General features: G+C 42.4%; 2 long non-coding RNA genes across 2 annotated transcripts in view; both read left to right on the top strand.

Moving 5' to 3' along the window:
- The first annotated feature begins 2 nt into the window (after nucleotides 1–2).
- LOC146435543 (uncharacterized) lies at nucleotides 3–16,631 on the top strand. Its single transcript, XR_014853088.1, has 4 exons — nucleotides 3–132; nucleotides 13,442–13,604; nucleotides 15,102–15,188; nucleotides 16,495–16,631. It is a non-coding gene; the product is annotated as an uncharacterized LOC146435543 (long non-coding RNA).
- Nucleotides 16,632–21,391: 4,760 nt separating this feature from the next.
- The window catches only part of LOC146435542 (uncharacterized), a 77,908-nt gene continuing 75,425 nt past the window's right edge, over nucleotides 21,392–23,874 (top strand). Inside the window, exon 1 of the long non-coding RNA XR_014853087.1 lies at nucleotides 21,392–21,477. This is a non-coding gene — a long non-coding RNA (uncharacterized LOC146435542). The remainder of the gene's footprint in view (nucleotides 21,478–23,874) is intronic.

Here is a 23,874-nt window from a genome sequence, read left to right as displayed (position 1 = left end):
AATTGCAGGCTTTTAGCACAAGACTGTTACTAAAGGAAAAAATAAAAGGAGGAAGAAAAAGACATCGAAAAGCTAAACATTAAAATGTATTGATGGCAGATGAACATGAACTGACATGGCTAGTTCTTAAAGGTATGTTATGGCACCTGCAGTGCAGTTGAGAAGAGTATTTATTAGTTCTCCTATGTAATAAAGTAGTTAAAATCATTATCATAAGATACTTTGAGAAAGTTCTCCACAGAAGTCCAAATGGATACAATGTGTGCAAGTATGTAAGTCCTAATTGTATGTCAGTACTTTGCCCATGGTTTGAAAGGTTTGCTGTTCTTGAGATGAAAGGAAATCTGCACCATTAATTAAGCTGACCTATTTCAGTAGATGGAAGTTCAAGCTTGAAATTACGATCAAAAAGGGAGGAAAGTCCTGTAATTTGAAGTAAGAGTATTTTAAATACTCTGCAGGCAGGCACTTGTAATCTTTAACCTCATGTGTTATATTGAGCTTCAAGATGGCCTTTGAAAATTTTCATGGGTTTTGGGGGTGGAAAGAACCCCTGCACAGGGTTTCCAAGTTCAAACACGTTCTAGGGACCTTGCTTAACCAAGGCCCAAGAAGGAAGGTGGATAGTGTGAATCTTGCTGTTCTGGGTAAGAGTGCTATTTGCTGCTTGGTGGACCAGACTGTGTCACAGTTGTGTCCAATCCTTATCCCTGTGATGGTCAGCTGATGCAATGGCTATGGAAATAGTGTCCCTAAAAGCTGTAATTGACAGCTTCCCTGTCTTCCTCATCCAAAGCAGTCTTCTGCTGTCCAAACTGAGGGCAGTGGTCTCCTGACCCTGGAGCAGAGCAGCTTTATTGCCCTTGGGTGGAATGTTACAGGTGAGGAAAAAGTGAGAGAGGGTGAGACGTTTTAGACATTTCCCTTCCTTTGCAACCCAGAATCAATACCCCTGGCACCTTTCCTTTGACAACAGTGTCTGGGGGTTTTAGGAGCGCAATTGAAAACAAACCACAAGACAAAGTTAATATCGAAGTATTTGTAACATCAACCAGATTTATGCAGTTGCTCCCTGCCCTGGGTTGTGGATATTAGCTGCTGTTTCAAACAAGAATTGGCTTGTTGCAGAAGGGATTAAACATAAATGCTCCAACTCTAAAAATTAGTTACTCAACTATTTAGTGCTAATCAGTCAATCTGAAAGCTAAAAGGGTGGGTTTCTGTTAGGATTTCAAATAATTTTATCTGAAACCACGGGTAGTAAGAGCCCTCCACTCATACAACACATGGGGTGCCCTGCATGCTAGCTCCAAGTCCTCACTGAAAATACAGTGGGAGTGTCGCTGTTGAGCAGCTAGCAGAGTAATGAATGCATCGGTTCTCAGTGGTAAGAAGGAATGACCTTTATTGTTTTGATTTCATCACATTTATAGAGTTCTTAAAAGTTACCCAGATTGGTTAGTCAGAAGCTTTCTTCCAGGCCTGATTGGCCAGGCCTGCACTGCCCAAGTTCTGGGACACTGTTCCAAAAACATCCAAACTTTATCTTTATTTACAAAACACAAGAAAACTTCTCATGGGAAAAACTGTGCTAGCCACATGGGAGTTCTTAGTAAGATGTTGAATGCAGAAGTAGTTGACCAGAAACTCTGTTTTAAGAAGGATTCTGAATTTGGTTATTCCAAAGCAGAGCAAAATCTGAAAACTTCTGAGCTGTTTAAAATGCTTCCCTCCATCACAGCCTCTGAGAATCACTTCAGTTTTGAAAGCATTTCATGACAGAGGTTGGCTTTTAAACGCTGTTAATAGTCCAAGATGAGAGACATTGAAAACTAGCTGTACACATGGGGCATTCCAACACTTACTTCACTTGGGGTTTTTAGTTTGGTTGGTTTTTTTTTTTTTTTTCCCCGGAAAATTCCATAGAAATGCAGCAATTTGGGAGAAGCATTTTGATTTCAGTGGAGCTTCACGTTCTGACGTGGTTCTCAGCACCTTTCCAATCAAAACAATTATTTAGATTTTATTCTGAAGAGACCTGATGACATCATTATCTTGGGTGCTATGGTTAGAGGTACCCTTGAAAATCAGCCTGTGTGAATTTCCCTCATCTCCCAACGATCATCAGAGCACCTTTTGTGTACACAGGGGTCAGTCTAGGGGTGGTAAATATACTAATCTAGCTATATCAGAAGCATGTGCATTTAAAACTGCCTATCAGTCTTTAAAGACTTGGAACATTTGGTGTGATAGATTTCAGTGCTTAGTAATACATAAGTCCAGCTATTCCCACAATTCCTTACTCCATTTAATAACTACTCAGTTTGACAAACTGTACTAATTATCCCACGCTACCTTTAATCTCTCTGCCTTAGTTTCCTCATAAATAAAATAAGAATAGTACCAGTGTTAGCAAAGTCAAGGCTTGCAAGATTCTGTGCTGACAGCATGAAAAAATTCCCTGAGGAAATGAATCCTCCTTTATTTTCTTGAACAGTATATTAATCTTCCTGCATTTGCCTGCTGAGGAGTCTTTAAAAATGTTTTTAAATAATTCCTTGCATACCAGTTTTGTGGACCTTGTTGAGACTCTTTTATTAGATCCAGTGAATTTCCATCTTATAAGGGTTCTGTGGCAGTTATTTGCAGGAATTCAAGGAGTGTAAATGAGAGGGAATGGTTTCTCTATGTGGGTTACATGTGGCACAGTGGACAAGTTCTCTGAAGCTCTGTGAGGCAGTCCTCATGGAAATCTGCATCCCAAGCAGTACACTGGCAGTGGGATGGTTGGAACCTGTGTCCTTATCTTCCAGGAGGATCCCTAAGGTGTTCATCACGTTTATACAAACAGCTGTGACTTTGTGAGATCCTTTTTAATTCCACTCACTTTTGGCCAAGTGGTTCTGTGTCACTGAGACTGCTACAGGCAGCTGTGAGCTCAGCCCTGGTTTATAACTCTCTCCAGTTCTGCTGTGTAGTTTTGTAAGTTGTTGCTGTGTTTTCCTGTCCCCCAGTGGTGAGGCAGTGACAGGAGAGAGCCCCTTGTGTGAGATGCTGGATCAGACAGGAGTGGGGAAGCAGTTATTGCTGCAAGACACAGCAGAAGGTTGTCAGGCTGAGCTGATCTGCCAGGATCAGAGCTTATGTTTCTAGAAAGTCTGATGTTCAAACCATATGCTTATAAGCTGTTGGAGATTTGGTATTCCCATGCAGGGAAGCCTAATGATGCACAAGCTCTCTGCTAATCATGCTCCTGTGCGTTTTATCCCAGCATTCAATCCCTGACTTCAAAGGAATTAGTTAATGTCTGTGTGTGAGCATTATATTAACGGCTGTTAAAGGCTGTGTGTGGCATTTCTGGGACATACAGGGCACTGAAAAAATACTGTGTGTTTGTAGGTTGTATTTAGGCATGAAAAATATGTATTTCCTTTAAAATGTACTTCTAATGACACTTTTTTGGAGCTGCTTTGAGGGTGTTATTTTCTCAAGGGATTTATCTTTGCGAGTTACTATTCTGTCATGTAATATTCTCTGATTTCATAAAAGTTCGTTTATTTTAAGGGAGAAAAAGGGTCGTGGAGGTTATTTCACAAAGCTGTATTACATTTCTTGTATTGCTGACACAGAACACTGCATCACTTGTTTTATACATTTTCTTGTGTCCCATCCTGGAATGTGTTAGTACAGGAACAAGCTACCAGATTTGAGGAGAGGTGTTAGAAATATACTTATGACTACATGATAAATGTTATAGAAGGGCCTTTCAGCTGATTCTGTAAGTAGGAGCTCAATACCAATAGCCCAAGCTTTAGGAAACATGTTTTAAGCAGTGTCTGAAGGGTAAAAACCAAAATTGGATAGTATGCATTTTCTTGGTAAAGCACTTGGAGCTCTACTGATAGAAAGACAAGAATTAAGATTATTACTGTAATTGTAAATTCATAGCAGGCAGATGGATAAGAGCGAACGAGACGACACTCTTTATGTGGGAAGAATCCCGTGGAGAAATACTTCTGCCTATTCCCTGTCTCTGTGGGTCAGACTCGAGGCGAGTTGATGTTTTCAGCAGCTCGGTTCGTGCCGCGGTTTGGGCGCAGCTCGTGTGACAGCAGAGGGCAGTGCAATGCAAGCGCTGCCAGCTCCTGTCCCCGTGTGTCACACACCTTCCAGCCATAGGTGGGGCTCTGGTGATGTGACGAGAGCAGAGCAGGCGTCTGCTCACCCTGTCCGCTTTGCTCTGACGGGCCAGCCCCAAAATAAGCAGTGCTGATTTATTGTTCTCAGCCAGCAGGAGCAGCGGGGCTCAGTGGAAAGAAGCAAACAGCTGTTAGGAGGTGGAGGAGGTAAAACAGGCTTTGAAAACCTCAGCTGAAGAATCTGTATAATTTGAACTGGAATAAATTAGTTGTTTTCCCTGCTTGGTCTCTGTGACAGGCTTGTCTTGTTCCAGCTGGCTGTATTCTTCTTTCAGCTCACTCACTGCTCAGGTGGGAAATCCACAAGGAATATGGGAGATAAAGACTGAATGCTCAAAGGTGTTGGCAACTCCAAGCCCTTGCAGAAATCTTTAACTGCTCGTTCAGTGCACAAACCCTGCTGAGAAAATCCTTCCTGCTGGGAAGAGGTGATTGTTTCACTATACCAACACAATTTGTTATGCTTGTGGTCACTGTTGGAAAATTACTCAAGGAGAACCTCTGGGTATTTACTTTCCTTTTTAATTGTATGTAAACTTTACTGTACATAACACAGATGAAAAAAAGCAGAAATCAGTGTCCCTACTGGGTCCTGTTTTCGCTGTGTTTTAAATAAGCCTGGTTTCTTGGGCATACTTCTGTTACATCTTTAAAAACAAATAATTACTTGCTCATAAGATTCCTTGAATTTCATATCAAGTATATAATACTTCCTCCTCAGACCTTCAAGAATGGAAGTCATCACTTGTGCTTGCGGTCAAAACTTAATTATTTGGATTTTATTCCTATTAAACATGAGGCCTGTTGTGATCAGATTTAATTTAAAGATAAGATTTCTATAAGTACTTAGTTAGCAAGTACTAACTAAGGTTAGAAGAATGTACAAATTGCACATTGCTGTCCTGAATTAGATATAAGCAAGCAATTTTTTAGGGAATTAAATTTAGTGTTTTATTGGATCTAAGGCTTTACATTGTGAGTCTCTTTGAATTATAGCTCTGTGAAACCCTGGGCTCAACCTTTTTTATTTTTTTAGCAGTTCTGTTTCAGTACACAAGGAAAAGATTCTTAATAACCCCTAAAATGCAACTGTTTGAAAATGTCCCTCTTTTGCTTTTTGTGCTTATTCAGAAAGCTTTTCCTGGCCTCTCTTCTGTGATGGAATTCTTATTTTAACTGATAGCAAGCAAATCACTCTTAAATGACAATTTATTTTAGCAGTAAGCAGTCAGTGCTTTATACCTTGACTGTTAGCTCTATAGGAATACAACGTGATACTCAGCAAATAGGCTGTGCTAGATCTGTGTGATCTCTCAGGACAGTCCTGCTTTGTACTATTCTGTAGAATAATTCATTTTTTCAGACTGAATCCAGCAGAGGGAGTTTTTTGGGTTCTGGTTGGATTTTTTAAAGTAATGATGGCTTTTTCTCCTATGTTCCACAGATGCTATACTGTGAGCTATTGTTGATACCTACCACTTCAGTCTGAAGAGCAGGAAGGTGTCAGTGTAGAAGGTTTGCCAGTGGCTGTTGAGGGGCAGAAGGATGCTGCATTAGTGGAGGTGTAGGAGAAAGCTGTAACATCAAATCTTGGAAAATCCCTTGCAGGAAGGACTGCCATGCAATCCACAGGGCAGCAGGATACAGTGCAGACTTACCTGAGGCTGCAGTAACTTTCAGACCAGTAGCAGAACAATTATGTTATTAATAATAGTTATAATAACTCTCCCTGTCCCAGCTCAATGACTTTTCACAGCAGCTGAACCCAAACAGACCTCTGTCTTTTTATTTTCCCTGGGATGTTTTCATATATGTCCACACTCTCTCCTGCCACGCATCTGCACAGTGCCCTAACTGTTTACCTGTGTGGATTCCTTTTATTTATAGGTGTATCAGCCTAGTAACTTAAATAATTCTGAATATTTTCCCTTCCTCCCTATTTTAAAGCCATCTGCTCAGCCCAACTTTGTGATTTGATTATTGGTAGCTACTTCCTTGTTTCTCTCTTCCATAGTGAGCCGTGGGCATTACTGAGTTTGTCTTTTCATTGCCTAACTACAGAGGACACAAACCTTTCAACAGCAGAGTGCAGACTGACAGGGAATTAACCTCTTATTTGTGGAACCAAGGAAATGTCTTGAGTCTGCTCCTCAGAGATGTTTCTTTGCTGTCCTAAGCCCTATTGTCAGCTATCAAAGGTGTGGGAATAATTAATTCTTCTCAGCTTTGGAGTTTGGGTGGTTTTGTGAAAAAATGAAACACACACCATCTGAATTCATTTTAAGTCAACTATTTATAAGTCTCTTTGAAGCTGCAGCTTTGATAAGGATTCTGCCTTTGTTTCCTTCCTTTAATTTGCTCCATTAAAACATGCCTGACCTCTCAGCACACCTTTGGCACTTGGCTGTGTTCTGACTGGCTGCAGCTGAGCCTGCTGCCACTACAGGGCCCTGAGTGAGATCTGATGGAAATGCACAGCCCTGACTTCCACAGCAGCTGCTCCAGCTGCTGACAGCTCTGTGCACAGCTCTGCCTTGACTTTTGTTTTGGAACCTAAGGGCCCTGGCTCAAACAGACCATTTCCCAGAATGGACCATTTATTCTGACACAGTCTTTGTGGTTGATTTTTTTGGGGTTTCTTGGGTTTTTTTGTTATTTTGTTTGGGTTTTTACCTGCACGGTGCAAAGGTGCCTTCCTGCCATGATGGAAGGTACATAGAAATCTCTGGCCACTTGCCCGGTGTTGGATGTCTGGCAGACTTTGCTATTTGCCTGTTCAGCAGTTGTAAAGTTCAGGTTGGATGCACGCTGGTGCCTTGGCTCTCTGGTGATCACAGTGACCACCTGTCACAACTGACCCACTGAATCTCGTGATGCTCAATGTGGCCAGCAGCACCAGTGCCAGGGATTAAGGCATGTTGCTCCCTCAGCCCAGGGTCTCTCTCTGGCAAGTTTTGTGGTCTGGGGGTTGATGCTTTGCAGTGGCTGTGACTTTGCTGAAGGCAGCCCTGAGGTTTCTGTGATCCCCAGGAGCATGTTAGCCCAGCAAGGTCAAAGCAGCACTGTTCTGGTTCAAGGATCCACATCCCTGGAGGTTTCTGGAAGGGGAATTGCCATTGGTAGGCGTCACACTGGTGGGTGACAGGCCCCAGCTCCCTCCTCTTTGGCCCTATTGTGTGTGTGACATGGGGCTCTAGTGGGGGCAGGAGCCTGGAGCCTTGGGGTGCTTGGGAGAGAGGGGGGAACTCCCTTCAGCGCACTGCAGAAAAGGCTGAGAATACCCAGCTGCTGGGGGAGTTTCTGGAATAGATGCTGTAGCCCTGTTGTCTTGAGGTGCAGACATTTTTAGTTAAAGGTCGCAGCTGGAGCACCTGGTGTTGGAGCAGATTCATGGAAAGGATTAGCTATGTGTGTTACTGTATGTAGGTGTGATTCACGTGGGGTTTGAAAGGTACAGAGGGTTTCTTGGCACTTTGAAATGGCTAATACCTTTTCCCTCCAAATAGTGGGAATGAAGAAAGTAGTTGCTCAGTTTTAAAAAAGAAAATGGTTTACCTGTTCTTGTCTTGGTGCCTCAGATGCTCTGTGGAAGGCAGTTCAGTGTCTGTTTACTTTCCACAGCGTCGGTCATTCAGGTGACATTTCCACTTGTTTCACTGCCAGCACCTTATGGGCTCTCAAGGAGCTCACTGACACAAGTGCCCTGACTACAAGATGCTCCTTTTTCCTGCTTGGGTGCCAGCACTTTGTTTGAGCCAAGCAGACTGCTGAATGTCAGGCTCAGTGGTAGACCTGGAGTTTAGCTGGTGCATTCCTGAGGATGAAGCTGGGGACAAAATTCTGACCTGGCATCACCACTTGTGCTTTAGTGGATTTAATTCTGCAAGCAAGTCATCTGCTCGATGCAAATAGCTGATGTGGGGTGTCCTAAACCAAAGTGGAATGATTCCTGCCTAATGTGAGCATTCAATGGACTTTCTCTTTGTGTGTAAATGCTTTTGCATCATGTTAATGTTAATGCAACATGAATGGCCTCCATTTTCCCCTCATTTCCAGAAGATTCTGCCACAGTAAACAAAAGCATGTTATTTCTCAGGTACAATGAGTTTGCTCACTGCATTCCAATAGCTTATTAACGAGTTATGGCTGTGAAACTTTGCAATGCAGCCGCTTTTGGGCAGGTTCACGAGCTGTGGTGTTTTGCTAAAGCCCAAAAATATGTTATTTTTGGCAGTGCTAGAGACATTATGAAAGAACATCAAAGATCATTAATGCATCTTTTGTAAACACTGTCTCTTACTAATCTTTGTGCTTCTGCTTCTGGCTGGATAAAAGATGCCTGCTGAGATCCCTGCTTCAGCTGGTGCCCCTTTGGGGTCTGATGAGTGTGAGGCTTCTGAGCTGGTGCTCATTATTATTAATTAAGGAGCAGCTCTGTTCTTGGCAACCTGAGGCACAGTTTCATGAATCAAATGCAAACTGTGCTGAGCTGATCAATAAGAGTCTGTTGCTTTCTAAAACTGGAACCAGTGGTTTATAATATAGTGACTTCTGGGTTATTTTATTTGTAAGTTAATTGCTCTATGATCAGCCATAAAAGGTGGTCTAGGAAGATCCACTTTCTCTTGACAATCTATGCCCTACGACTGTCCTTTGCTTTCCGTTTGACTGATTTGGAGGCAGATGTGTAGTTTTTAATTGGTTTTTAATTCTCCTCAGCTCTGGGAGATGGTGACTGAACAGATCTCAGATTTATTTATTGATTTGAGTTCACAGCTCTAAATTATTCATTTATCAGCCTTTATTGCTGGCTCTTCTCCTTGCTCATGCAGGAAGCTAACATTTTTTTCCCTTCTTTTTTAAAGAAAGAATTAATAGAAAACAGTAAGTAAAACAGCAACTGAGGGTTTTGAGCTGGTGCTCAGCTGAGTTCCCATCTGCCTTTTCCAGAAGCCATATTCAGGAATGAGCACAGCTTGCATGGAGGAGCCAAGGGCGAGTCACTTCTGGAGCCAAGAATTGAAGGATCAGATCATAAATTCAGGCTGACTAAGTGTTGCTGAAGTTCCTTTACCAAAAGGTCTTAATATCCTTCCTGATAGACTGTGGTGGCTTCTGTAACACTGTTTGTCATGCTGCAGTTTGAGACCCATAAAGCTGCTACCTGAAACTCACTTTGGCCTCTGTCAGAGCAGGGTTTTCTCAGAACAATTGCAGCTGGACTGGAAACACTGTTCAGAGGGGCTGAGCAATGTTGGCTTTCTGTTTCAATCCAAACTATTCCTTGCCTTCTGTTTGGGGGTTGTCACTGCTGGCTGGTCTTGCAGAGTGCAGGGTGTGCATGTGCATGCTGTAAAGGTGAAAATGAAATTATTTGCCTTGTTTCTGTTTTCTGCATGGCTTGCTATGTTTGATGTGGGCTCAGATGGTCCCTCTCCTCCACTGTTTTGCACTTCTAGGCTGTTTTGAGTCAAGGCAGCTGGGCCCAACAGGGCTCTTCATTCTTCTTCAGGGCTCTGGCTCTGATCTCCTATAGTGAAATGCCTGGTGAAGTGTGGGTTCCTCTGCCCCCCTCCCAGGTATAACTGCTTCCAGGGTGATGAGCTCCCATCAGCATCTCTGGTCTTGCCCAAGTCGACTTTGGACACCATGGCTGTGCTTCAGGAGGGGAAAAGCATGCTCTGGGAACATTTGTACTTTCTACCCTATCTTTTGGGGAGTTAGGAGAAGAGAGTCTGAGAAGTGGGGGGGAGAGAATCAATATGGACATTGCACATCCAGAAAGTTGTGAGGATTTTCCTTGCCATCCGCATGCTCCAGCTGTGGCATGACCAGCTGTGCCAACCCCTTGCTTGAATGGGAAGAGGAACAGGCAGAAAGATTTCTTAGCTTCCACCAGCAGCTGCTTTCCTGGGTTGAGTGCCACAGGATGATGCTGCTTTGCTGGAGACCTGCCCTGTTATTGAACAGCATTTTGTCAGAGCTCCTGCTGCAATGGCCAAGCTGGGTCACTTGGTGTGAGCTTGGTAATTAAATCTTGTTGTTTCCACCCCTCACATGCATGTAGTAATTAAAAGAGCTTGTAATTAATGGGGACTGGGGAGGGAAATCAACTGGAACCTGTCAATTTGAGCTCTGTTTTGATGGTGAAGATTTACTCAGTCAAGTAGCTGAGTAGTTTTCTTTTACAGCTTTCTTGGGTCACAGTTGTAGCTGGCCCTGTGAATAGCCAGTGAGGCTTGGCATACTCTTGCTGTCTGACTAGGGGAAAAAACCTGAACTCATTAAGGATTTTAACTATCCCAGATAGTTCATTTTACCTTTAACTATCTGAGACTGTCACTCTAGTGAGATAAGAACATGTATGTTTGTGGAAGGGAATCCTTGATTTAAATGCATGTGTATTTCCTTTAGCAATGAGAAAAGCTACTAAAATAATAATTACAATAAACTGCATTTGTATTCTCAAAGGAGTACATATATGTGACCCTGAATGGAGCCAAAGGTCTTTAGAAATCAGTGTAAAAAAATACCCAAAAGAATTTTTCTGCTGTAGAATAATCATGAAACCTATGCTTAATTTTTCATATTTTGGTGGTTTTCTTCCCTTTTTGCAACAGAGACAAACCAATTGCCCATGTTTGTAGGAGCCATAGCTTGCAGGTTCAAATGGCTCCTGTGTTGGGAATCATTCCTGGCCTTGTCAATAGCCCTTGAATAGCTGAGAGGATAACCAACCCTCTCAGCAGAAGTGGCCAGGTGGGGTCTCTGCTGTGATCTTTCCAGGAACCTGCTGCTGCAACAACAGCCTGAATTTGTACTTGAGTGCAAATTTTACAACATTGTTCCCAGCATCCAGAAGTCTGCATCAATCAGGAGAATTGATTTACACATAGGTTAAGAAAATAATTGAGCTGTACTGGCCAGAGACAAATCAGGCTCTGAGGCAGTGAGAGGAAGAATGTAGATATTGCATGGGAGTGGATAGACTTGCCTATGTCTGAGATAACTACCTTTCTGAAATGACATGTCACCTCCCTGGGATTTAAGAAGTGTTGTATTGAAAGGCATCCTCCTTGCTCTAAGTGACCCTGAGCACCAGCACACAGAATGGCCTTAGCCATGACACACATTGCAGGCCTTTCCAGCTGCTATTTCCTGCCAGGGATGCTTGGAGGATCCCCCCTGCCCTGGAAGCTGCTTAGGCAGTTTTACAGGCTGAGTGTCAAAATGTATGGTGCAGTGGGCAAAAAGCCCAAGCCAAACGGCAAAAAGCCCAAATCAAACTGTCTTGGAAAAACAGAATAAACTGCTGCTTTGGAAGCTTCAGTAGTTTTTCCACATCTGGGAAGCTCTGCAGAAGAATAGTGCCCTGTGTAATGAGGCATGAAGAGGGAGCTGCCAGACTCTTCCTCAATGTCTTTTTAGAGCTGCTGGTTCCACAACAGCCAAACTTAGCTCATATATTCCTCCTGTCCCCTTTCCTACTCTAACTGTTCCCTCATTCCTCAGCCTGCCCTCCCTCCTGCCAGCTGTTAAACTGCAGAGAGACGCCTGAACATTTAGCAAGTAGCTTTCAAAGCTTTTTTAGGGGTTTTAACTGCTCACTTCCTGCTGTTCCTAATGGAGCCAAGCAGTTAAATCCTGAACTTGAAAACCCGAAAAGGTCAAAGGAAGTTAAAATCCAGGTATGTGGTGTTCTGAGGTTGTCCCTGTGCACAGTAGGAGCAGCGGTGACAGTGTGTTTAGTACACAAGCTGCCTGTCTGCTGAGCCTTTCCTCAAGCCTCTGTGGCACTAATATATTAGCAGGGCCATCAGTCATTGTGCTGCTCAGAGTACCAAACTTGTCCTGATTGCTGTGGGAAGAGAATGCACAGCCCAGGTTTATCCAGGCAGGCGTGGTCCTAGCAAGTGCAACCTTTGGTATCCACTTTGGAAAACAACGGAATACAGACTTGCTTTTGGTTAATTTTCTAACTGAAAGGTGTCTTAGCCAAATATGAAGTAAGCTGGAAAGATCTCAGCTGCCGGATGAATGGCAGAGAAGTTGTTTTGTGGTATAAGCTGGAAAAGAACTTTTCTGTGGGAAGAATATTTACAGGCTAAATCCGTACCTTATTAGCATGGAGTGACTTGATTGCAGAAGCACTTGAATAAATTCCCTTGGAATTTATGTGAAAGGGTCAAGTAAGAGAAATTACTTTAGTGAAGAATTTGTGTCTTTAAGTATTTTAATTTGCTACGTGGTTTTTTAAACAAATTGCCTTTAAATTCTACTCTTCCTCTAGGATTTATCTCCAAGTTTATAAAACTAGTAATGCTATCTCAATTTCAGCCAGCTACTGCTTTTAGCTAGCTGAAATGGACATTTTCTTGTGATGTACTCCTTCTTTTGCAATCCTAATTACACTATTGAAAGAGTTAATAGATGCCCATTTCAGAGGCTGCTTTCGACATCTTAATTGCAATACAAATAATTCAAGCCTGTGTGAGGTGTACTTATCCATGTAAAGTAATGAAAACAGCTTGAAAAGTTCTAGTAAATGTTTAAAGGATTCTCCCTCTGATTGATATTATGAATCTCATCATTTTGTGTAGAAGTCATCAGTGGTCAGTTCTGCACTGGCAGGTCAGATCTTGTGGTTGACACTGTGTGACCTTCCTATCTCCAAAAGCTACTCATTGATTTCCTTTTGGATTTTGAATACCTGAGTACTTCCAGTGAATTCTCTGTTTGATTTTGCTATTATTCTCAGTCCTGGAATGGGAACAAGTGCTAGAAACTTATTCCATTTTATTTGGTGTTATTTTTATGTGTATACAGTTGGTTCTGTTCATGGACTTGACAGAATTCAATGGAAGTAAAATGTTATATCCTCTCATAGATAAGGATATTAGAGAAGGAGGATGCCGAAGCACTTTAGTTACTGCCAGTAATTCAGACATTTTCAGATATTTTATCACTGGATTTCATTGCATATTTCTTGCCATTTTGAAATCATAAAGAGAAATTTTATAGACAGGACATAGCAGCTTTCTTTAATTTTTCAATCATGAACATTTCTTAAAAGAAAAAATACATTACTGCTGATTTTTTCTTTTTCAAGCTTGAGGGTGGGTACAAGGGGTACAAATAAGATAGGGATTTAATACTGTGTCAAAGTAATATGCCTGAACAAGGTTAAAGGGTCAAAAGGAGAAATGTTAATTTTCAGTATTCAATTAATCACTCCTTAACAGCAAGCTGATGACACTCTCTTTCGTTCACAAGAAGAAATTGCTGTTCACCTTGAGGGACTCAGAGCTGAGCATCCAACCAAACAAGAAGACAGCTTACAACTGTGCCACTCTCACTGTATCACACTGTGGAACAACTGGGTGTACCTTACTCTGTGCTAGCTGTGTATGTATGCTTCCCATTTGTCGCTGCTTTTAGTCCTGGGTTTGGTTCAAGGTACTGGTTATGGAATAAAGTGCTTGTTCTCCAGTCTGGGAAGTACCTGTTTCTGTGCTTTTAGCAGCTGCCACTGTTGGTGTGGCTGAACTGTGTCTCAGGGCTGACAAAATTGTCAGACCCCCCTGTCTGAAATGGTTTCAGATGCATGGGTCTACTTTCCCTTTCCCAGATATTATTTCACCAGCAGTCAGCCAGTGCTCCCTATTTTCCCTGAGTTTTTTTTCTGCAAACCAAATTGACTAAATTATGCTCAGGGACCTAGACTTGCTGATTAGTTTTAGGTCGTGAAAAGCTGCCAACTGAATAAAAGCCTGAACAGCATTTTGGACCATTCCCCTGAATGTAAATCTTATCTGTGGATTAGCTGCCTTAGAGAATTAGGACTGTGATACACCAAACCTGCCCCCTTTAGATTCCTACTTTAAGTGGTTATGAAGTGAGCTTGGGTCACTAATGGATGTGTTTTGCTGCATGAGCCCTGGGTCCATATGCTGATCTATGACCTGTGCCAGTTCTTTCATGGACAGTTGTTTGCAGTTTAAACCTACCTTTCTGATCAGTGAAATTTCTGCCTGATGCACAATATCTCTGAGTCTTCAGCATTTATGCTGCTGTGATGAACAACATCCCTAATCCCAAGTTAATGAATCGATGTTAATGAGCACTCATTGTCCACAGACACCCACACTCCAGAAGATGGAGAGAGCAAGTCACTTAACATCCCAGCAGCCACAGGAGACACAAGGGAGTTCTGCCTGTCTACGGCTTTTTCTTGGAAGCTTCTGAAAATATTCTCTTTCCTTGCCTTGAGCTGACTCTCCAGCATTTCTTTGTTGTGCCTTTCTTGAAGAAGTTTTCAGCTCACGTGGGCATCAAACACACACCCAGCAATGGCCTCTGTGCTCTGTGAGCTCCTTCTGGCTGTGAAGCTGCTCTGTGCCTGAGGTTGGCTTTTTGACTCCTGCTGTAGTCTGATGATCCTGGTGAGGAGCTCTGCAGGGCAGTGCTGGGTTTGCTGGAGTGTGTGCAGGAGCTTAAAGCTGCTTTCATAGCTTTGGTAATGGGACTGTGTGGGAGTACTGCCAAAAGAGATGAACTATCCACACCCAGAGCTACGTCTGAAGGGTTGGAGGGAGTGCCCTACAAGACCTGGGCTTGTGGAACTGAAGGTTTAGGTGCACTGTGACATTGTGAAAGGGAGAGACCTCAGCATGTTTGAAACAATCTCTTACAGCCTAATAGGTTATCCAGGAAAGCACTTTGGAGAAGTTAGCAGCACAGTATATAAAACCAGGGAGCACTCTGTTTCTGGGTAGTATGAACCAGCATTCACAAGCCTTGTCTCATGCTTTGCTTGAAGGTTCAGGGCACATCTCAGTCTGCAGTGCTAGGAGTGATGGTGCTGACAGTGTTTTAAACACTTGCACCTTCTTGTTTCAGCAGTGAGCACTTCCAGGAGTAAGGAGTCGTTTTCCTCTACAGAAACAACACTTCCTCCAACTAAAGAATTCTGGATGCATGTTTATAAAGGTAAATCTCCTTGAGGTTTATTCTGAAATATTTTAGGGTTTATGCTTTTCTGTTCTTATATCCTCAGCTGGGTCTGAAGAATTAAAGTTCATGATCCACTTGCATTAACTAGCGAAGAAAGAGCTCTTCCCTATGCCAATATATCAGGTTTAAAAAAAAAAAAAAAAAAAAAGGAGAATGGTGAAGTTTTTTCTCTTCTTACTGAGCTCTCTTAGCAACTCTCAGAGTAATTCTGCAGGCTTTGCCCCATTTTCTATACCCCTGGGTCTTTGCAAATCAGCTTAGAGGAGACTTCAGAGAGGCAAGGTTAAGAACTGCCTGGGAAGTGAAGGTGAGTAGTCAAAGGCTGCCTCAGTCTGTTCACTCTTCCTTCTCTTCGGGGAAAGAGAATGGAGCTGGGCTCCAGCAGTGATGGAAACAAACACTTCTAAATGAGGGGCCATTATGAACATCAGTGCTTAAAGGAAGATGGACAGTGAGACTTGACTACCTCTTATAGACCACAATTTTGTCAGTTATTCAGAGTGTATTGATTGCCAAGAAGTAGTCTCTGAGCCAAGTGGATTTTTTTTCCTTTCATATTTTCAGGTCTGTATTTGTTATTGCAGTAACAAAGATTGTAAGAACAGTTAATACGCTCATCGCTGCATCAGAGTGAAGCCAGAAGGGGTCTATATTACTCTGTTTTTCTACTTGTTAATGTGGCAGGGAGGTTGTTTCCAGCAGGGCATATCCATGTCTGTCTATTTTCTCACTTAATATTTAGTGCAGTTATTAATTGTGAAGTTGCAATGTTTTTGCAATGTAAGGTAGGCCATGTATTGCTGTAGCTATATTGATTAGACCTGAGGTTGTCTGAGCTGTCCAAAGGACAAGGCCTTGTCAGTGTGTGCAGAGGAAAAGAGATACCTTGGAGGCAAGGTGGTGGTGGGGTGGCAGTCACACCCTGGAGGTGGAAAAGGCAATGTGAGCTCTTTCAGTCTGACTCAACTATGAAAATACTGTTTGGCAATGTAATGGCAGGAAGAGTGTACAAAGGACAGAGCCCACATCTTCCTGGAGGTGTTTAAGGACAGGATGAAAGGCATCACAGACAAATTAAAACAAGGGAAATTCTCTTTAGTTATTAGGAAAGAAATATCAATCCATGAGGGTGGTGAAATATTGAAATAGGTTACCCTGAGAGCAAGCTCAGCTGACTAACCTGACCTGAGAAGACCTTGCATTGAGGGGGAGGTTGCACTTAGAAGAACTCTAGATTCCTCCTCTACTTACTTTTTCTCTATTTTTTGCTTCTAAATTTGAGAGTTCCTGTGCCTTTTGAAGAAGTAATGTGAAAGCCCAGTAGAAAAAATCACATATCTTTAATGAAGCCTGCTTGTGCCTTCTGAGCAATCCTGAGGGAACAGCCAGTGCAGAAGGTGAGGGCTGCTGCTGAGTTTGGTGTGAGCAGACTCCAGCTGTTCATTCCCTAAGTATTTCAGTGATGTTACAAATTTTGCTGATATAAATCAAAGAGCTCCTTGAAAACCAGCAAATAACAAATACTACCATACTTTTAGCCCCTACCAGCAAGAGACAATCACCCCCCATGGTTAAACACATCCCTGAGGCAGCTCCCCCAGCTTTAAACACAGCCCTGTGCTGCCTGTGCCTCACTCACTGCACACTGTAATCCAGGAGAGAGGTTTTCTGTTATTTGCAGATATGCAGTAATATATGACAGGGGCATTGTGGAAACCGTACAAAAAGAAAATTGTGGCATAGCAACAATCTCTCTCACATCCTTTCTGGATCTGCTAAAACTCGCTTGGTCTGGGTATGTCAAGCTGAGCAGGATGGTGTGGGTTAGTTCCCAGTGCTGTCCCTCAGCACTGCCTTCAGCATTCCTATTGGCAAAGTAGTTTCATAGGACTGTTTTCTTTGTTCCCATAGCGAAGCTAACATGGAAGTTGTCCCTCTGAACACAGTTCCTCAGTAGCAGGTGAGAGTCACACTGGTGGGGCTAGAAGGAGCTAGCAGAAAGCTAGAAGGAGCTTTTTAGAAAGCAGCAGGACTTGAGGTAATATTACCAAATATAGCAGAAAATGAGGAAACAAAACAACCAGGGGTGCAAATCAGTAATTCCAAACCAGAGCCTAAATCAAAGCAAAAAAAAGGGTATGTTAGTTGTGGACAAGTTCTGGTCTGTTGGAATTTCTGTTTTGTACATGTTGGCAAGGGTGGGGCAATGGATCATAAGGCAGAAACCATAACTTTAAGCAGCTTCTACATTGCTGATTCTGAATTCAAATCACAGAGCACCTAATCATTGTCAGCTATGCAGGACTGTTGACTTCCAGGCCATTAACCAAATGATATAATGCCCCAGACAGCAAATAAAACATCCTTTGCAACTTGTCAGGTTGGGTTAAACAGCTGAGGCTGGGTCTCCTGAAGGCTCCCTGCAGCTGGGAGGTAGCTGGGACTGGATTTCATGTCCTCAGCTTCTAAATCAGCCATGGAGCAAGGGAGCTGGAGCCCTGGCCCTGTCACTGTGTGCCTGGCAGGGGCTGCATGGCCCTGCCCACCTCTGGTGGCACAGAGGGCTGGCAGCAGGGGCAAAGCAGCCAAAAGCAGTGCCCCTGGGCTGTCACACTTGTCTGCAAACCAGCATGGACTGTCTGGAACAGTCTTTTCCTAAATGCTGCACTTCCAGTGTTTTCAGCATGTTCATTTACTTCTTTTGGCCTACAAAGCATGAGAAACAGTATCATCTTCCAGGAAGAAATGTTCTTGTCCTGTTCTCAGCTGGAATGGAGTTAATTACTTCTCAGTAGCTGATACAGTGCTGTGTTTGGGACAATTTGTGTTTTAGACTTTATCAACCTGCAATGCTTTACTTGCTGTGGGAGCTGGAATGAGAACCATAAATGAAACATAAAACTTTTCTTGACACATTTTAACTGTAGTTGCATTTTATCATCAGGCAATGGTAAAGAAATAGGTCTCTTTGTATGGGGCAGCAGGGGTGGGTGTGTAGCATGGTGATTTGTTTTTCAGGTTTCTCAGCATTCAGACACACTCAGTGTTTTGGAAAGCTGCTCAGTATTGCCACTGGGTTTTTTCCCCTCATTTTAATGATAACACCTTCTCTTCAAGCATCCTGTCTTCTTCCCATCATTGTGCTGGTAGTCTCAACCTGTGTTAAGACTCCTCTACTAATATTAATGGCAGGTTTCAGTTCTGTGGAACTGCTCTGGATGTTGGAGGAAATGAGGGTGGAAAACGGTAAAATTAACTTTCCCAGCTAAGTTTTGCTGAAATGGGATCAAATTGTTACTGTGGCACTTGGAATCAGGACTCAGAAGCAAAGAAAAGGAGCAGAAAGGTATGTGCTCACATTTGGGCATGAGAGTGGGCCAAAATCTCAGGACACCTGGATTCAACCCCCCCATTATATTTACAGTGTGTGGTCAGTTTTGCTTTTGGATGTACCTGTTTTGCTGCCTGTTTTTGCCTTTGCCTCAGAGAGCAACGGAAGACAGAATTCTTGTTACTTGAGGGGATGAATCTTTTTGCCTTCCTTTTGTCATTTAGCATAATAACATGCAGCTAGAGACAGTAGATGTGATACAGCCTTTCTAGGAATGGATAAATAACTAGCAGAAATACGTGGGCTGTGCCTCTACAAAGCTCATTTGTATTTCAGACCAGGATAGGAGCAAGTTCACAATTGTTCTTGCACCACAGCTGCCTTGTCTCCTTGTCAACAAAATCCCCATGTCTTTTCTTGGCCCTTCCTCTACTGGGTCTCTACAACAGTTCCTCTGCTGGGGAAAAGAGAAGCCTTGGACTTGTGTTTGCATCAAGGATTTTGTTTTATGTTTGGACCAGATTTTCAGAACAGAATTCTTTACTCTCTCTGCCCTAAAATGCTCTTTTGAAGAGCATTTTGTAATGTTACACAGAAGAATGCTACATAAAATTAAACAGCATGGAATTGTCTCAGTGTATTGCTCATCTTGCAGCTCACACCAGGTTATATTCTGGCCAGGAACAAGGCAATCACATGAGAACCTAGTGGTGACTGTACAGTGTTATTTTTTATTATAGACAGGATAATAGGCTCAACCTTCTGCCAAATGCCCTGTCTTTGCCACACCCTTCTTACCTTCTTCTGTTTGTATAAGATTAGTGAAGTATAGAGAATGTTTAATTAAGTTTAATTGCACGACAGCTTAAAAGTGGGAAGGTAATTACTCATTTAATTATTGTGCTGCTTCGTGCTTAAAGTGTGTGTATAATTGCTCTTTTTATAAGGACAGTCAACTTTGCAAGCTTGCATGAAATTATAACAGCCCCATACCTTTTTAAAGAGAAACTAAGCAAGTAGAGAGGTGCATTCTGTTACCCCAGGCATTCTTCTTTCTCCTGTCAGTTTTGAATGGTGCTGCTCTCCCTCCGTGACATTTCTGCACTGGGAAGGACTGCAATATTAATCACATAACCCTTTCTCTTTCGCCTATTTTTCATTACCAGTTGTAGAACATGATGAGAACTTGGGATTGCAGACATGCCAGTGTAAATTATTGTTTCCTGCACTGTCTTCCTTAATTATTTCTACAGTGGCAACCCAATATATCATGGAATTTGGCTGTGTTATACAGTCAAAGGTTAAGTGACTCCTAGTTATGAGTGCTAATAGAAAGAGACTTTTCTGGTGTGCATAAGGATTTGCAAGGTATCTAAACAACTGCCCTTTTTTGCAACAGTTCAGTTCCCTTCTGCCCTGACTCATACCAGCAGTGAGGCTGAGCTACTCAGGTTTGGACAATCCAATAATGCCTGGAGCACCGGGTGTCCACAAGATGATTTCCCTGTAGAGGTCACCAGAGTGGAGAGAAGCAGAGCAGTGAAGGAGAAAGCCAGCTATTCAAACACAATCACTTTTGTAATTGCAAGGGGACTCAGTCTGAGGTAGTTGAAGGCTCTAAAAGATTATTTTTTGTTTAAATAGCAAACAGTTAGATTATATGAAATCCCAGTGCAAAAAGTCCCTCTGTAGCCATTAGGCAAACCAAAGAATTCCCCAAACTCCCTCAAGGTTACTGTCAAATTAATTTCTGTGTTGATGAGTTCTCCTCCATTTCCCAAGTGAGAAGTGATGGGGGTGAGTGTGGCAGGGGCTCATTGCAGTGAGTCAGTGCTGTTCTGGGGTGACCCTGATGTGACACTGCTGTCACAAGGCCAGCACGGTGTGCAAGCTCCTGCCAGAGACCCAAAGAGCTGGAGTTGCAGAGACCCAAAGGACTGGGAATGTCTGTCCTGGGGGCCTCTCCAGCCTGCAGCTATCCTGGGTCCTGCCCCTGCACCTCCAGGCACTTTCCTGCTTCTGAGGGTGGGGTGGTCTGCAATAATTCTGGCCTGTCCCCGTGGTGCAGAGCCCCAGGGGGATCTCTGTCCTGTGCAAAGGAGATTATTCCCTGTCACTGGTAGCAGCTTTCAGCCTTTCCAATCTCAGTCTGTACCCCTCACACATCTCCCACCCTTGGATACTCCCAGAGCTTCTCCACACTTGGAGCATTGCTCCTGCAGCTCAGCCTTCTCTTTCTGAGTCAGTGCATGGAAGAGCTGATTTGGCCTTTCCTTTCAGAGCTGCTGACCTTCACACCATGTACTTCCCCCTGGGAATCCTATGGCTCTTATGGAAACTTTTGGCAGCAAGATAAGGTTTAGTGATAAGGCAGTAAACACATTTGTGGCATGAGGACCAAGGTAAGAAAATTTTAGTTAAAATACATGACATCCTTTCTTGCCTTTTTTTACTAGAGAAGCTGTGAGGAGGAATAGAGAGACTCCGCTGCCGAAAAATGGATTTTTAAATTTTGTTTTTAACTCCCTAGAATAAAAGCATAGCCATGAGGTATGCAGAGGTATGGGAGCAAGAGAAGTTGTACTCAGCAAATCATGAGGTAACTTCAGGCAGAATTGACCAAAATGAGTCACACATGAATGTCATTAATGCTATTAATGTTCAATTAACCTCACGTGAAGACTAGGTAATGAGTGGCTTCACTTGATGAGCACCAGGTGATCTTGATTGTCTTCCATCTTCCACACCTGAACTTCATCTGCTGATGTGGAATACCAGCTAACCAAGTGCTAATTTCACCAGCTGTATGGCCTGGGCATTTATAGTCTCTGGAAAGTTCTGTTGACCATTTAGAGTCTCTGTTTCTCCAAACCTGGATGTTTTATTTGTACTTAAGTGCTTTCTTCTGTGTTTAAAAGGCCTGTCTTACTCCAGGTACAGCCATTTATTTATTTTCCCATTTATTTATATGGGAAATAGCTATTGCCTGGTGTGTGTGGGTAGAGGATTACTGCATAAACAATTACAGGTAAGAGAAAGGAGTTGTAAATATGCCTGAATGCTTTGCCTGAGTCCTCAGTTTGACTTGTTTGAACAAATGAGGTTTACTTCATTCAGAGGAAAAATAATTAAAATCTTTCATAATGGGTGTTTTGCAGATAATAATAGTCTCATAGAGTCAATAAAGTTAATAAGGCTGTTCTACTCCTGAGATGCTTTTTGATCAGAAGCTCAGTTGGCAGTGTGATTTTTGGATAAACTGTGCTAATCCTACAGGCTTTTTCTCCCCATTATTTTTTCTTTTTTTTATTTGTTGCAAAACAAAAATCCTCACCTCAGTCCAAGTGACAACATGGCAACTAATTTTTTTTTTCAGGAAAAGAAAGTTTTCTCTTATGCTTCATATTGCAAGTACAAAAAGAAGTTGATAAATCCAATGCTAGTAATTTGCTTTCTTGGAAATGTCACACAGACTTACTAGAAAAGCTTGATTTGAAAGACCTATAAAAATAAGTCTTAATAGATGTTTTTATCATTATTATACATGGTTTCTTCAAAAATGTAGAAATAACATGCTGGGAAAGGAAAGGTCAAGGCAAAGAGGTTCCTTGTATTTTTGTTCTTGGAAAACATGAAGCATAACTGGAATTTCTAGCACTCCTCTGGAGGTGGGTCCAGTTACCTAGGGGTCTGAAAGAGCTTCAGAGATGGGATGTATGATGACAGGCTTACTTTCTGGGAGAAAATTTATTAATCCGGCACAATGATTTCTGAGAAGCAAATTAACTTTATAATTTCTGTTCTTATTTTAGTTTTTATTTTGAAAGATTTCAGGAGCACCTGAAATTTTCTGCTGAAAACCTCTTGTATATGGGAGAATCACACAAACATAAGAAGCTGAAAACAAATCATTTTACACGACAACGTATTGAATACAGTAACTTGGTAAAATTAGTTGTTGACCTTCTCAGATGCTGCTGGCCTGAAGGATAAACATTGTTTCAGTGTGGTCTTTGGTGCTTGCTCTCTTGGTTCGGTGCAGGTTTGTTAGCCGAGGTAGTGAAAACTTTGCCTTTATCTAGGAACAAAGTAGCTCTACATCTCCTGAAGTAGCTATTGTGCTTCTAGGCTGGTCTGCGTGTTGTTTTGATCTCAACAGCTCTTTAGGCACTTTGCTTTGTCTTTAATGACAGCCGTGCGGTTCTGCTGGGCAAGTTCTGGTTGTTTTTCCAAACACAGCGCCCATCCCCCGGGTTTTTATTTGTCAAGGGAAAGTTGATCCCCCCCTCCCAGGAAGGAAGAACTGCTAAGCAGGGAGAGGGGCTTGGAAGGAAAGCTCCCCAGCCAGGGAGAGGCTGGCAGAAACTGCTGTGCAGCAGGAACAGAGATGATTTGTTGAGGGAAGGATGAGGGAGGGAAGGAGAGGTTTTCAAAGGGCAAGTACTTACAAAGATTAAATGTTACAGAGCTTGATCTGCAGCTGGTAAACAGGAAAATGCCAGGGTGATATTTCTGATGTGAATGTCTCTGCAGATTAACAGTAATTAAAGCTGGTCTTAGTCTGCTTGGGGCTTTCTTTTCCCTCAGTGTCCACATGTTTATCCATTAATCTTAAGAATCAAGTATATTAATACCATTTTAAAATGTCTATTTTTATTTTCATATAAAAGCCCTAGTAGATTATGGATCAAGTCTGTACTGTGTAAACCCAGTTGCTCCAGGGTGACACTTCCTCTGTCTATTATCATACTTTTTAAGTGCATCTCTCATTTATAATCCCATATATTTATAACATGTTGAGTTTAAACTTCCCCATACAAACCACTCAAAAATCAATAATATTAGCTAGACTGGTAACATGAATTGCAGACAACTTGGATATCTTCATCAAATTCTTCTTTGCTGCAGACATGATTAGGAGCAGATTCTTTTTCTGTTTAGTTGTTTGGTTGCTTTTTTTCCTCCCTTTTCTTCTTTTACCTCTTTTTTTTTTCTATTCCCAAGAATATTTGCATTGAGAAAGAGCACAGTGGTCTCTGGAAGATGCTCTTTTTATGCAGTATGGCTTGTTGTTGGGATTACAGAATCCATCCAGCTGCATGTTTGTTATGTGTGTGCAGAATTATGCTCCACATGTTCTCACTGAGCAGCATGGGGATGAGTCAATCTCCTTGACCTGGGCTGGGATGTGAGTCCAGCTGAGAGTTTTTCTACATTCACCCCTTGCAAGCTATGAGAAAATGAGATTCTGCTATCCTGGACACAGCTCTCTGTCCATATACAACAAGCAGTCACAAGGCAATTGCATCAAGGGCTAATTCCAGGGACAAG

This window comes from Lichenostomus cassidix, chromosome 6 (assembly GCF_008360975.1).
Source record: "Lichenostomus cassidix isolate B80296 chromosome 6, HeHo_3.0, whole genome shotgun sequence".
In the NCBI taxonomy this organism is placed as follows: domain Eukaryota; kingdom Metazoa; phylum Chordata; class Aves; order Passeriformes; family Meliphagidae; genus Lichenostomus; species Lichenostomus cassidix.
The sequence above is the reverse complement of the archived record's forward strand: the minus strand, read 5'-3'. Positions and strand labels throughout refer to the sequence as shown.